Source organism: Micromys minutus (genome assembly GCF_963924665.1).
Source record: "Micromys minutus genome assembly, chromosome: 5".
NCBI lineage: Eukaryota > Metazoa > Chordata > Mammalia > Rodentia > Muridae > Micromys > Micromys minutus.
The window spans coordinates 45,682,574-45,698,759 of record NC_137974.1 but is presented as its reverse complement, the minus strand read 5'-3'; the positions used below and the strand labels follow the sequence as shown (position 1 = coordinate 45,698,759).

Here is a 16,186-nt window from a genome sequence, read left to right as displayed (position 1 = left end):
CAACTGAGTATACATGGGCTTGTCTGAGGCCCCGACACATCTGTAGCAGAGGACTGCCATGTCTGAAGCACCTAGATGGGGTGGGGGTGGGGATACAGGGTGAGGGCTGTCCTCTTAGAGGCAAAGGGAAGGGGGATGGGTGGGACTCTGAGAGGGAGGACTGGGAGGGAGGGCAATGAATTAATTAGCTAATTAATTAATTTAAAAAAAGAAATATTGGCTCATTTTGTCCCGGAGCCAGCTTTGCTCCAACCACACTTGTTGCTTGAACACACCAGGCTTTCTTCAGTCTGAGTGCAGACATTAGGAGCTCTCCTACGTAGGAGTCTATTCCCAGGTCTCTGATTGCTTCTCTCCGGTGTTTATTGAAATTTCACTTCCTCAGTGAGGCGTTCCTTTGCCACGTGGTTGAAAGCGGTCCGGTGAGCGGCTCTTTCTTCTCACTAGTGGCCAGCAAGCGCCAGCGTCCGTCTCCACTCCCACCGCGCTGGCCTTACAGGTGCGCACAGCCACCTCCAGCTTTTTACTTGGGACCTAAACCTGACTTTGTGGCAACCGCTGTCACCCGCTGAGCCATCTCTCCAGCCTCGTACCTTCTGATGCCCAAATAAATGTTTCTTAACCAGCTCAGACCTACCAGGGTCGTAGTTTTGATGCGTTTATTCATGCACCAGCCCTCAGCTGGAAGCCTAGAGGCAAGGCCTTGTGCTTTCTAACGGAACAGTACATTTATCTATTATCTCAACCGTAAACGCTTTTATGCAAACTTAACGAAGTTGCTTTGTTTAACACGTGGCGAATGAGAGTGAAGTGAGGCTAAGAATTTGCAGAAAAGACCTGAGACATTTTACCAGCGTGTCAGCAGAGGCCCCGAGGCCCCGAGGCGCGGAGCTGGTTTGTTAATCTGATTTTGTTTCATTTCACTAAAACACTATGTATTTGTGGACCTCACCGAGTCACAGTTGAACAAAGGGTGGAGGACACAAATGGGAAAGTGAACCAACCCTTTTGCTTGTTCAGCCTCCCCGTTGCTGCAAGGGTACCCACCTGCATGGTCAGTCACAGGATACGCCTGCCCAGTCCTCGAGCACGTCCCCACTGCACTTTTGTTGTTGTTCCTGTTTCTAAGATATTGACCTGTTTGAATCAGTTTTCACTATTTGAGCTCCAGGTAGAGAAAGTGTGTATGTGTGTGTGTATGTGTGAATGTGTGTGCATGCATGTGTGCATGTGTGTATGTGTGTGTGCGCACGCCTGTGTGCACATGTGTTCATGTGTTTATATATGCACCTCTGTGTCTGTGTATGTGTGTGCACACTTATGTTTGTTTATGTATGCATGTATGTGTTCGTGTGTGTGCACATATGCATTCACATGTTTATGTATTCATGTCTCTGTGTGTCTCTGTGTATGCATATGTGTTTATGTTTATGTGCATGTATGTGTTGATGTATGTGTGTGTGTGTGTGTGCACTTGAAGAAGTCAGAGGACACTTGTGGGAGTTGCTTCTTCCTCTTGCTGTGAGTTTTGGGGGTCAAACTCAGAATGTCATGCATGCGCTTTTATTTGCTGAGATATCTTGTCAGGCCGTAGAACTATTTATTTTTATTTTTAGTTTTTTAGTATTTTGAGAAATTATCACACTGTTTTCCCTAGAGGACCATTTTACGTTCCTTCTTTCAGTGTAAAAGGGTTTCAATTTCTCCACATCCTCTCTAATATTTGTTTTATTTATTTTGGAAAGTAGCTTTAAATTTGTTTTAGTTTTAGAGTTTTTTTTTTTTTTTTTTTTTTTTTTTACAGATGGGATTTGTTACTGAGATATGCATCCTAAATTGGGTAAAAATACTTACATAAACCAATTTTAACCTAAAACAATTATAAAATACAATTTGTAAATTGTATTTTATCAATATAAATATGTGAATAAATATTAAGGTGGGAATAAGGAAAATCTGGTAAGCGTGTGTTTTTAATTAGTACATATTGTATTCCTGGTACATGTAGGAGATGGTTTTAAATTTAAGAGTTATGGAAACAAGGTGTGTTTATGTTAAAAACAAGCCATTTTAGAATCACAAAAAAGTAAAAAAGAAAACATTTTATTGTGCGCCTCTCTTATTATTTTCTCATAAACTCTTCCCAGTTAACTCCCCACTCCCTTAGAGAAGCTGCTGAAGGTGCTTTTCTGACCATTGAGAAGTCTCTTATGTTTGCTTCTGTTCATATTACACCGAGAGTCAGATTCTGTGAAATGTATTTTCCATGAAGAATTACAAATATGAATACTTCATGCAGTGGAAATGCTCTTTGGGTAAGAAGGGGTTGTTTGTAATCAGTCCAGCTGCACACTGATGTTGGTTGATGATGCTTGTGAATGGCTTGGACCATGGGTAGCTCCTGTCCAAGAGCCATTCCTGCATGTGAGTGGCACTGGAAAGGGTATTTTGCCTTTGATACTTGTCTTAGTCAGGGTTTTTATCCCTGCACAAACATCATGACCAAGAAGCTAGTTGGGGAAGAAAGGGTGTATTCAGCTTACACTTCCACATTGCTGTCCATCACCAAAGAAAGTCAGGACTAGAACTCAAGAGGTCAGGAAGCAGGAGCTGATGCTGAGGCCATGAAGGGATGTTACTTACTGGCTTGTTTCCCCTGGCTTGCTCAGCTTTCTTTCTTTCTTTCTTTCTTTCTTTCTTTCTTTCTTTCTTTCTTTCTCTCTTTCCCTCTCTTACAACTTTATTTTAAAAAAAAGAGGAATACCTATACAGATTTTTAAAGGTATTTTGGCATAACACTATATGAATATTTTGTCAGTACTTAATTCTTTTAGAGGTTTGACAGCATGCATTGAAATCCCACTAGTTACCATAAGCACGAAGTACATGTAGGACAGAACGTAACATGGAAACAGTTTTCTTGTTGAGTATAGATTAAGCGTAATTATCTTTGAATACCAAAAATTGCTACAAGGCTATATTCTTAGCTCTTGGATTATTAGTGATTTAAGGTCCAGGTGTGCCACACTCTGAGAGGGTGCTATACATTTTTTCATTCCTAAGGACTGAGGCTTTCTTTTTTTCTTTTTTGGCCTTTGTTTTTCTTGAGCTTCATATGGTCTGTGAGTTGTTTCTGTGGTGTTCAGAGCTTTCTGGGGTTAGTATCCAATTATCAGTGACTGCATATTATGTCTGTTCTTTTGTGACTGGGTTACCTTACTCAGGATGATATTATCTAGATGCATCCATTTTTCTAGGAATTTCATAAAGTCATTGTTTCTGGTGGCTGAGTAGTACTCCATTGTGTAAATATACCACAATTTTTGTATCCATTCATCTACTGAAGGACATCTGGGTTCTTTCCAGCTTCTGGCTATTATAAATAGGGCAGATATGAACATTGTGGTGCATTCACCCTTATTGTATGTTGGAGCATCTCTGGGGTATATGCCCAGAAGTGGAATAACTGGGTCTTCAGGTAGTACTATGTCCAATTTTCTGAGGAACCGCCAGACTGATTTCCAGAGTAGTTGTACCAGTTTATAACCCCACCAACAGTGGAGAAGTGTTCTTTTTTCACATCCTCGCCAGCATCTGCTGTCATCTGAGTTTTTGATCTTAGCCATTCTGACTGGTGTGAGGTGGAATCTCAGGGTTGTTTTGATTTGCATTTCCCTGATGACTAGGGATGTCGAGCACTTCCTTAGATGCTTCTCAGCCATTCGATATTTCTCAATCAAGAATTTTTTTGTTTAGCTCTGTACCCCATTTTTAAATAGGATTGTTTGATTCTCTGGTGTCTAGATTTTTGAGTTCTTTGTATACCTTGGATATTTGGCCTCTATCTGATGTGGGGTTGGTAAAGATCTTTTTCCAATCTGTTGGCTGCCATTTTGTTTTCTTGACAGTGTCCTTAGCCTTACAGAAACTTTGCAATCTCATTAAGTCCCATTTGTCGATCTTTGACCTTAGAGCACAAGCCATCGGTGTTCTGTTCAGGTAAATTTCCCCTGTGCCTATGTGTTCTAAGGTTTTCCCTACTTTCAGCTTGCTTTCTTATAGAACCCAGGTCTACCAGCCCAGAGATGGAACCACCCACAATGGGCTGGTCCCTCCTTCCTTGATCACTAGTTGAGAAAATGCCTTACAGCTGGATCTCATGGAGGCATTTCCTCAACTGAGGCTTCTTTCTCTGTGATGACTCCAGCTTGTGTCAAGTTGACACAAAACCAGCCAGTATAATAGTCTAGAAAATCCACCTGAGATGATCTCTAGAGAGCCAGGGCCAGGCATCTCTTTATGATGTGAGCAGTGACAGCCAGTTCTCTCTGACCCTAGGTTTACCACTCATGTTGGTGAGTGTAATGGTGAAGAACATGGGTTTTAATAGCAAACAATTATTTGGGTTCAAATCTTAGGTCTTTGTAAACTGTTACTTCACTCACTCATACACTCACTCACTCACTCACTCACTCACTCACTCACTCAGTCTCATCCATCTATTTACGCCTGTTGTGTGTCATTTAGCTATGTGTTACCCTCAAGACTGGGAGCAAAGTGGAAGACGCTTTCTCCCATCCATTCCATTCTGCACTGGAGGGCAGACAAGAAGCCCTGTAATGGAACTGTCAAATCATGGAGCACCGCTAGACCGTTGGACTTTATGTTTACCGCATGGCTTTGACGATGGTTGCTGTCTTCCTAGTAGAGAACAGAGACAGCGTCCCTCACGCTTTCCTGATTTGCTCTTGGGTTAGCGGCGCTTCATTATATTGTTGCTAAACTGCCATCTGTGCTAGTTGATTGTGGTGAGAATAATTCTGTTACAATAAGATTTTATTTTTCTGATAGGATCAAAAATTGATCATAAGGTGTTAGACTCCAGGTAGGGTGTAGGTATCTACAGAAAGCTGGATTTAAAAAATCTGTAGAAGACAGTGTTAAATAAAAATACAGGTTTTGTGTGTGTGTGTGTGTGTGTGTGTGTGTGTGTGTATGTGTGTGTGTGTGTGAAAAGTTGACCAAGTCTCTCAGATTGCTTACTTAAACTGAATCCCTTTAACCCAAGACTACTGCTAAAACCCACAACTTTTTTTGAAAATTATAAAGCATAGTATATAGGCCTAAACTGTTGCTAGTTAAGAGTTGTTGGGTGGAGGCCAGGGAATGGCTCAACAGCTAAGAATGTTAAGTACTCTTATAGAGGCCCTAGGTTTGGCTCCTGGAATCCACATTCAGAGTCCCACAACTGCTTTTAATTACATGTCAGAGCACGTATCATCTTCTTCTGGCCTCTCCCGGCATCTGCATACACATGGTTCACACATGTTACACGTATGCATAAAATAAAATCATCGAATCTTAAGAAAAATTGTTAGAACTAACCTTCTGCATGTTGTCCTCTGACTATCACACAAATGTCATGTATGGTGGTTTGAATAGGAACGGCACTTACAGGCTCATTGATTTGAATGCTTGGTCACCAGGGGATGGCACTATTAGGAAGTGTGGCCTTGTTAGAGGAGGTGTGTCATTGGGGGTGGGCTTTGAGGTTTTAGAAGTTCATGCCAGGCTCAGTTTCTCTCTCTTCCTGATGTCCCCCACCCCCAATCCAGATGTATAGCTCTCAGCTACCTCTCTAACATCATGTCTACCTGCATACTGCCATGCTCCCTGCCATGATGACAATGGACTGTACCTCTGAATGGTTAGCCAGCTCCAATTAATGCTTCTATTCATAAGAGTTGCCATGGTCATGGTTTCTCTTCACAGCAACAGAATACTAAGACCCAAGGTATGCCCCTCAGCAAATAAATACAAATCATCTTATTAAAGATATAATATGACCGCATTGTTACTGACTGATCATAATCTGACTATACAGCCAGGTAAGCTGACCAGAAAGTCCAGCTTGTCCTCCTCTGGCACCGACACCAGGTCAATCAGTACACATCAACTCTCACCCCAGATCCTCCCCAGCGATAGTAAAACAGTGGTCTTGTTTTCTTGCCTTCTTAAGCTGTTCTAAGATCCATTTGGGAGATAACCCGTTCTCCCAAGAAAGCAGTAGCACCTGAGTAACAAACCTTCCCACACTCTCTGAGCACACCTATCGCATGATCAGCTTTGACATTCAACCCAATATTGAGTAGGCATCCTGTCCAGTGTTGAGTGGGCATCCTGTCCAGTGTTGAGTGGGCATCTTGTCCAGTGTTGAGTGGGCATCTTGTTCCTAGTGTTGAGTGGTCATCCTGTTCCTAGTGTTGAGTGGGCATCCTGTCCAGTGTTGAGTGGACATCCTGTCCCCAGTGTTGAGTGGACATCCTGTCCCCAGTGTTGAGTGGACATCCTGTTCCTAGTGTTGAGTGGGCATCCTGTCCAGTGTCGAGTAGACATCCTGTCCAGTGTTGAGTGGACATCCTGTCCCCAGTGTTGAGTGGACATCCTGTTCCTAGTGTTGAATGGGCATCCTGTCCAGTGTTGAGTGGACATCCTGTCCAGTGTTGAGTGGACATCCTGTCCCCAGTGTTGAGTGGACATCCTGTTCCTAGTGTTGAATGGACATCCTGTTCCTAGTGTTGAGTGGACATCCTGTTCCTAGTGTTGAATGGACATCTTGTTCCTAGTGTTGAGTGGGCATTCTGTTCCTAGTGTTGAGTGGGCATCTTGTTCCTAGTGTTGAGTGGACATCCTGTTTCTAGTGTTGAGTGGACATTCGGTCCCCAGTGTTGAGTGGACATCCTGTCCAGTGTTGAGTGGACATTCAGTCCCCAGTGTTGAGTAGACATCCACATTGTCTCAGTGGCAGCAAGAGTGGCTTTGGAACAATACCGGTGGAACAATTGACATTCGAATTGTCTAACACCCCCTCCATCACCAGCCTCACTCAATTAGTCAGTCATGACCATGAATTACAACTAGCTCTGTGCCTGGTGTGCTTGGCTGGGGCACACACCTGCTTACAAAACCTTTCTGATCTGTTGGGAAGATCCAATCCAATGTCTTCATTTCCCTTTGGAGCCAGGAGTTTTGATCCACAGCTTACTGGCCTTTTCCCCCGGCTGTGCTCCACTTTCTGCATGTTACCTGCATGGTCTGTGGGTGGACTGACTGCCCAAGGCCAACCTTGTTACTGGACATTGATGTCCATCCTATGCCTTTTGGTGGCTATGTACAGAGACCATGCCTACAGATCTGGATGTTTATCCAGCCCCAGCTTACTCAGTGCTCCTCAGGTCACTCTAGATTTCCTTTGCTCACCTCCCAATATACACGTCCACCCCACTGGCCCTGAACAGACTTAGGAAACAACCACATTTCTAGTCTTTGTATTATTGTGTGTCCCATGACGACCGCTGCCAAGCTATTTCACACATATTTCTAAATGTTGGGTCTTCCTACCGATCGTTTCTTGCATCTATATGATGTTTCTCTATGCAATTGGCTGGGGCGTTGCTGAGATATACTCCCTGGTTACATTTGCTTCCATGACTATTCACGTATTGGAAAGTTCTAGACTTTCTTTCTCGAGGTTACAAGGGGGACTTGCTGATAATATCAAGGGTACTCAAAGGCTCCAGATGGTCCCCAATTTGCCTAAATAATGACACCGGGACTTTCTCTTGTATTTACATACGGACTGTGATACAACCAATCACTCCTACGACTTACTTACACCAGACAGTGCATTGTATCACATCATTTCCAGTGGTCAGCTTTCCAGGTCTGTCACGATGGTGAGATATCACCCCCAGAGTATCTCATGCTGTCCGTTAAGACAGCCATCATAGCTCTCATCATCTTAAGGCTTAACTGTGGAGAGAGAATCCTTTTCCAAGAAGAATCTCTCATATAGCACTTGGCAAAGAGATCTAGGTTCCCCCAATATGGACCTCTCTGTGGGTTACCTTCATAACACGGCAGGTGGCTCCTGCCTCTGGAGGACGTGTTCCAAGAGGATGCATGTGCGCCTTCCAGGAAGTGGGGATCCTGGGGGATGTGCAGGAGCGAGTCGCCATTTCCACTCCAGGTACTGAGTGGCCGAATTCCATGTAGCTTTCCTTTTCCATCCAGCCCACTTGTTGGCTGTTGAGCAGTCAGCTGTCCTTGTCTTGTGGTATAAATCTAATTGTTAGAGTGGCCATACGTAGATAGACTGGGTTATGTTAGAACAGTGTAGAGACCGGGCTGTTTGTAAGGGATCGACTCGGTGTTCACTTGACTCTGAGAGGGAGGAAGTGGCGGGTGGTGGTGGTGGAGAGAGGCACAAAGCATCTGGTTGGTGCCTTAGCCAGATAGGTGGGGCTTCTTTCCCTTCATAGACATAGACATCATGACTACAGCTATGCCTTCGGCCAGCAGGGGGCAGGCTTCTGAGGGTTAGAGACTGCTGAGTAATTCTGAATACAGGAACCTTGCAGAACCAACTGCCTTCACCAAGAACAGGTTTCATAGCTGGTGAGACTGAAGTCCAGGAAGGGAAAGAGCCCTACTCTCCTCAGGTTCTCTTAATCTGCAGGTGGAGTAGGTAGTGTTTGAATGCCTGGGACTATCACATTCACTTTACAGACACAAACCCCCTTCTTTCTTGGTTAGCACACTTTGACACTCAGGTCTGAGTTTATTGACATAACTCACCCCAACTCAGACAAATGGGAAGATATTAGACTTCATTATCTGTCAAGTTTGAGCAAAAGGACAATACACAATTTGTCATATTTTTATTTAAGACATTTAAGAAACTTTTTATCATTTTACCTATATGTGAATATGTATCTCCAGAGACAACAGTCTTGTGTTCACACTCTTACAAAACAGTTCATTACAATAAGATTCACAGAGCTCACACAAAAAGCCATTTAAACAACGAGTAGCTGGCACCAGTTGGATGTGGAGGATAGCATTATTTTGCTGGAACTAAGCTGTGGTTCACCGCCCGAGTTTAATAATACGGTTTCTGTGCCTTTACGCCCACGGGCTGTGTGGCTAATCCATTTTTTCTCACCACGTTCTGCTGTGTAAACCGTGACAAACCCACATTTTGTACAGTGAGTCAGTTCAACACCACATTGTTTTCATTTAGCAATAGTTGCTTCACTTGTGGGCGAGTCTCCCTCCTCTCTTGAACGGATGGTTCTTACCTCCGGCATCACTACAGACATAAATGCAAATGTGAACAAAATCTGGAGAGACCCTTGTTCATGAGGGACTCAACCTGAGGCTGTATCGACATCAATGCAAGTGACATCGTGAACGCATGCTAAAAACCTCAGAGCATTTGCAGCTCTCTGAAGACAGGTTCATAAACCCTTGGGTGTCTTGAGGACACCATGACTGGACCTTGCAGAAGGCTCTTGTAGGTTGTTCTGGACCGTGCTGTGTGTTATCTGAGCAAGCATTGCCTTGATTTCATATGGAACAAGAAGGACCCCTAACATTTGTTCAATCAGAGAGAGCAATGTTATAACTGAAGAGCTAATTAATAAATGCAAACAGACACGAGCTGGATCTGATTCGGATTAAAGATCCATCCTGTAGCTGGTGAAAACAGCCTGGCTGGGGTCCCTGGACAGCCCAGTGATAGCTTCTTTGACCTTCAGCTGAGAAACTGAACACAAGTAAGACATAGTTAAAACCTGATGCACAGGGTGAATATTCATGGTTGTAATAAGCCTCAGGTCATAAAGCGTGTCTTCTGGGTCAATCCAAGTGTGAGGGTGTCCCGCCACAACAGTCTTATTTGGACTTAGCTTTTTACAGTTGTGAAATCATCCCATGGCAGGGGCTGATGGTGGAGATCATCGTGTTTCCCACAGGGAGGCAAACATGGGCTCATCACCAAAACTTTTGCTGCTCTTGACCATTGGTCATTGTTTCAGAGTAGAACACAAATCAAAACACTGAGAGGCCTTGAGAATATCATCATTAAGCAGAAGTGGAGTTTGTGACATTGCCTGCCACGGTCACCCCTTTGCTCAAGGGCACAATACATACCTTTACCAGCCATCGGTAGATGTGGGATTTCACTGTTCCTACCCCACCGTGACTTCTGCAGAAATCGAAGAGGCAGATTGAGGGATGGGTGCTGGAATTGAGTTGTGTCCAACATGTCTTAGTGAAAAATTGAAGGGTGGGAATGAATATTTGAAAAATTCAGAGGAATATTTTAGACTCATGACAATCTTCTTGTTGACATTTTTCTCCTTAATTCTCTTTCTCAGTGAGCATGTGTGTTTGTGTATGTGTATACATCTGTGAATGCATGTGTTTACCTGTGTGTGCACTCATGTGCATGGGTATGGGTGTATGTGTGTGTGCATGTGAATGTATGTTTGAGTGTGCATATGTGTGCACATGTGTGTACATGTGTGTGCATATAGGTGTGTGAATCTGTGTGTATGTCTTAGAGTTTTACTGCTGTGAACAGACACCATGGCCAAAGCAAGTCTTATAAAGAACAGCACTAATTTGGTGCTAGCTTACAGGTTAAGAGGTTCAGTCCAGTATCACTAAGGTGGGGACATGACAGCATCCAGGCAGGCATGGTACAAGAGGAGCTGAGAGTTCTACATCTTCATATGAAGGCTTCTAGCAGAATACTGACTTTTAGGCAGCTAGTATGAGGGTCTTAAGCCCACACCCACAATGACACACCTACTCCAACAAGGCCACACCTCCTGATAGTGCCACTCACCTGGGCCAAGCATATAAAAATAATTAGATTCCACTCCTTGGTCCCAATAGGCTTGTTCAAACATGAGTCTATGGGGGCCATATCTAGACATAGTAAAAAAGTACATCTAAGTTCAACTTCAAAAGTCCTCAACAATGTTAAAAGTCCAAAGTTCAAGGTCTCTTCTGAGATTTATCCAATCAATTAACTATAATTCCAAAAGCAAGACAGGAAACCAGCTGGGTATACTCCAAACACCTCCATGTCTGTTGTCTAAGCCATCTTCAGATCTCAGTTCCTTTTTCATCTTTGTTAACATCAGTAAAGTTCTTTCTCCTGGGAGGGTACCACTCCCTGTTAACAGCTTCCTCAGCAGATACCCCACAGTTCTGGCTTCTCGAGCATCTTGGGGTTTCCAAGGCAACTTCGATGTTACAGCTTCTTATTCTAATGTCTGGGATCCACTCATGGTCTTCTGGGCTCCCCCAAAGGACTGGCTTCACTTCTCCAGCTCTGCCCTCTGTAGCACTCTAAGCTCAGGTTGATCCACTCCACTGCTGCTGCTGTTCTTGGTCAGCCCAAGGTACGGACATCTCCAGTACACTGGGGTCGTCTGCTGCAACTAGGCTTCACCAATAGCCTCTCATAGGCTCCCTTCATGGTGCCAAGCCTCAAATCCTTTGCATGACCCCTTCAGTCATGAATTGTCAACTACAACAGAGGCTGTGCTTTCACCAGTGGCCTTCCATGGCCTCTCACAGTCCCAAGCCTCGGCTGTTCTTCATGACCCCTTCATGCCTTCAAAACCAGTACCACCTGGGAGATTCTTACACATTACTAAGTACAGCTGCAGCATGAAGTACAACACTGGCTATCTCTGGAACACAGCATCTTTGTGCTCCCAGAAAACACTTCCCAGAAGATTTCATCTCAGCCATTCTGGTCTCTTCCTAACCATCACTAATTTCTTAGCTCCAGACGACCAGCATCAATTGTCCCGGTAGTTTCTTCTGTTTTTCACTCTAAAGCCAGAGCCGTATGGTCAAAACTGCCGAGTTCTGCTGCTTGCAGGAGCTGGAACATGTCCCCCTCCCCTTGTTCTATTACATTATCACTAGCAATTTTCCAACTCCTTAACTGCCTAAGTTTGGTTGTTCAGGATTTTGCCTGTAGAATGACCTTGAATTTAGAGATCTGCACATGTTTCTCCTGACCACTGGGATTAAACGTGTGGTCCACCAAGGTTGGACTTAAGTTTTTTTTTTCTTCATCTAGAACTTTCTCTGTCTCCGTCTATCCTTGAACTCAGAGATCTGCTTGTGTAGATTATCCTGAAGCTGTTTGTATTTTAGTGTTAATTCTACTTCTCCAAGAAGGGCTGACTAGTCAAATGACTCCAACTGAACCTTCCCATTTTAATTAGTAAAATAAAAGAAAGCCAGTGACTGGGCAGGGCGAGGGAGGTGGAGAGGGCTGAGAGGTATGAGGAGGTCAGAGGACAGAGGGTGGTGGTCATGGCAAGATGGAGTTTCCTCCCAAGGACTAGCTAGACACAGGTGATATTGATTGATGTTAAATAGCTATGAACATTAAGGATTTTATAGGTCTAGTATCTCATATAGAGGGCAGTTTGTATCATTGTCTATTTGATGCAATCTTGTGTAGAGGGTTTGTGGATTGAGAGTTGAATATATAAACCTGTATGAAAAGCTATTGGGCTGTAGAGTTGTATTTATATGGGATTTTGTGGTAGAGAAACATCCCAGGACAGAGGCAGAGAACAGGCAGTAGAAGACCGCCAGGGAAGGAAGTTTCTCGAACAAGTTGGGCTGGTGGCGACTCGGACCAGGTGCCGGAGGTGCACGTGGCTCCGTATCAGGGTTGGGCCTGAGGAGTGAGACCTCAGGCTTGGTAGAGACATAAACCAATTTTGTATTTTTAAATATTTACTGAAACATGCTTGTCTTTGCTTCCTCTGATTAAAGGTTTGTACTAAGTTGCCCGGACCTAAATTTAGCTGGGTAGGATCTTGCCCCAAAGTCTCACCTCCTTAATTTAATTTAATATCCTTGAACACAAAACTCAGCTCCATTTCACTTCCTGGTGCCCCCTTTATTACTAGAATTATATATTTTATATTTCCACTTTCTAAACTTGCTATGCATGTTCAAAATGTTCTTCATGAAACTAAACCAGAGAACAAAGTCTCTGCTGGGCTTCTTTGAGACTTCCTTTGTCAATGCAATTATTATAAATCTCTTTATCTTAGCCTCAGATAGATTCTTCAGACAAGGGCAAAAGGCAGCCACAGTCTTCACCAAAATATCATAAAAACAGTCTCTATGCTACATACTGAAATTCTCCTCTGAAACCTCTTGGGCCAGATCTGTATAGTTTAAATTACTCTCAGTAACAAATTCTTCCATATTCCTACTAGGATGGCCTATTAAGCCCTACTTAAAGCCTTCCACCACCTTCCAAATATAAAGTCCCCAAATCCACATTCTTCCCAGCAAAAACATGGTCAGGCCTATCATAGCAACACCCCAGTCCCTGGTACCAACTTCTGTCTTAGTTAGGGCCTTACTGCTGTGAACAGACACCATGACCAAGGCAACTCTTATAAGGACAACATTTAATTGGGGCTGGCTTACAGGTTCAGAGGTTCAGTCCATTATCATTAAGGCAGGAACATGGCATCATCCAGGCAGGCATGGTGTAGGAGGAGTTGAGAATTCTACATCTTTATCTGAAGGCTGCTAGTGGAATCCTGGCTTCCAGGCAGCTAGTGTGAGGGTCTTAAGTCCTTGACAACAGCGACACACCTACTCCAACAAGGCCACACCTCCTAATAGTGCCACTCTCTGGGCCAAGCATTTACATCACCATCACAGTGCGTGTGCACGTGTGTTTGCGTGTGTGTGTGTGTGTAGCCTGAGGTTGACATTAGGCATTTTCCTGTCATTTTCTACCTTATTGTTTTAAGACAGGTTCTGTCACTTCACAGAGCCTAGACCTCACTTACTGGCTAGGCTGGCTGGCTCATCGGCCTGCAGATCTTTTGTCCCTGTCTCCCAATGTTGAGACCATGCCTGACTCTTTCTGTGGGTGCCCAGGAGCCACACTTGGATCCTTGAACGTCAAGCACCTCACCTACTGAGCCATCTCCTTAGCTTTTTTTTCTTCTAGGCTCTGTTCCAAAGCTACTTTGGTCTGGAGCTTTCTGAAATCTCTGCAGATGAGTGTTCAGCTGCTCCTTAGCCCCTTGACTTTTGCTGAGACCTTGGTTAAGTCATTACTTTGCCTTGTGGCTCAATTATCAGTTTCCATACCAACCCACGCAAAGGTTATGCAATTATTCTCTATGTTCATGGTTTCCTTTCCCACAGCTTAGGTTCTCTAATTTGGTCCAAAAATATTAAATGGAAGCTTTCAGAACTTTCAAAAACTCATACTTTTTATATTTAACTTTTTTTATTTTGAAATTAATATGTAGGTAACTTTTTTTTGCTACAGTATAATGTTATATAATTCTATTTTATCACTAGTTGTTAATCTTTGGTTATTCCAAATTTACAAACTAAACTTCATTATAGATACAGAATGAACATCTGGGGCCCAGTACCCTCCGTGACTTCTTACATCTTGGGTATCTTGGAGGCCCGCCCTTTTTGGATAAGGGGACCTCTCTAATTTTATTATAACAGAGAGTCTTTGTGGATGATATTGAACTTTTTTTTTTTTTTTTTTTTGCTGTTTCAAAAAGCTTTATTTTCTTGGTCCAAGACTTGGGAGAGGCTCCAGGGCAGTTACAAAGCGGCTTAGTGGCTTTAGAGGTTCATTCAGGTGGAGGTCCAGAGGCGGCTGGTGCAGCAGAGGAGGGAACCCCTTGGAAGGCACAGAGGCCTCCTAGTCGTGCTTGAGAGTGAGGCGCTCAAAGAGAAACTTGCCCAGAGACCCCCTGGGGCACGCCAGTCTGCGCTGGCTGTGGCCCTGCCAGCTGACAGAGGTTGGTCAGGCGGTTGCCCATCTTCTTGATGAGCTTCGCCTCCTTATCCAGGAAGTGGCTTTCCAGGAAGTCACAGAGATGTGGGTCTGCCCGGGCAGAACCCAGGGCATGCAGATCCAAGATGGCCTGATTCAGGTTCTTCTCCAGGGCCAAGGCAGCTTCCATAGCCTCCAGAGTTTTACCACACTCATCTTGAGATGGCTTCTGCACATCCTGGAAGAGTGCACGGCCCCCACGTTCGTTTTGCAACTTGAGGAGACGCTGGGCGCTCTCGCGCTTCTCCTTGGCCAATTCGCGGAAGAAGTGGCCTACGCCCTCCAAAGCCACGTCGTCGCGATCGAAAAAGAAGCCCAGAGAGAGGTAGGGTAGGAGGCCCGCAGGTGCAAGTTCACCAGGCGGTTCACGGCAGCTTCCACTTCGGTGGAGTAATTCTGACGGATCTGAGAAGTCATGGCTGGTCCGGAGTATGAGGCAGACCGCGAAGACGGTGTTGGTTGGTCCTAGGAGCCAGAGACGGCAAGATGGTCCCGGAGGCCGCGACTGGAGAGACTTGTAGGGCAGCTGGAAGCTAAGATGGGAGCCCCCGGGTCTGTTCCGTTCAAACACTGTTGAAGCAAGACACAGACCCACCGGACCTCAAAGGCGCTGCCGATGATATTGAACTTGATGGGAACCAACCAGGTTCAAATATCGTGATGGGTTTATTCTTTCCGGAGTCTTTTTCTAAGTCATGGGCACAGAACAAACGTGTGCCAGGTGGTGCTGCGTCCAAGGGTACAGGGTTGAATGGAATTTCAGCTGCTGCCTCTTCATGGCCTCTTAAGTGCACAGGTGCCTCCCGGGGTGCCAAGGTTGTTTAGATTCATGAAGCAGCACATTGTATGGGGGATGCACCTGCTTAAGGGGGCATCGGGCCTCGATCTGCCCGAGATTGCCCCTCTAATAGAACAGCAGGGGATCCCCTTCTGCCTGGTTAGGCTCACTGTCTGCTTGACTTTCTTTGTGTTGGATCCTCTGTTGGCAAATGTTTCCCTGTGGAGGCAGGGAGCATGGTGGCTCAAGGCATAGAGAGAAGTCTGGATGCAGGAGAAAGAGAGCCCCACGGTGCACTCACTCAGAGGCTGAGACCACAGACAATGGTCACTCTGGATTAGTCACGGTGATCTCAGTGACCCCTCTCTCTGATTTCTCTGCTCCCCGGCTTCCTCATTTCTGACCTGACAGGCTTGTGAATAGAGCTAGTCAAAGCTCCTGATTGCAGGTGAAGGCTGTGATTAAGATTAATAACAAGTCATGGCTGGGTAACTCGCCAGCAGACAGCAGGCAGGCCGAGGGCAGCTCCAAGTTTCTCAAGATGTGCTATTAGTCTCTCAAGTGTGTGACAAGGGACACACACTCATATGCCAGGCTTATGGGAAGCGCACGCTGGGTAAGTGAATTTGCCGATCTTACCAGTCAAACGCAGAGCTGGCTTAGACTCTTCAGGTCAGAGTTCAGCCTCTCAC

At 44.7% G+C, this 16,186-nt stretch overlaps 1 pseudogene across 1 annotated transcript; it reads right to left on the bottom strand.

Annotated features, from left to right (window-relative positions):
• Window positions 1-14,581: 14,581 nt before the first annotated feature.
• On the bottom strand, window positions 14,582-15,133 carry LOC308420569 (ferritin light chain 1-like; annotated as a pseudogene). Its single transcript has one exon. The product of its transcript is annotated as a ferritin light chain 1-like (transcript).
• Between the last annotated feature and the right edge of the window lie 1,053 nt (window positions 15,134-16,186).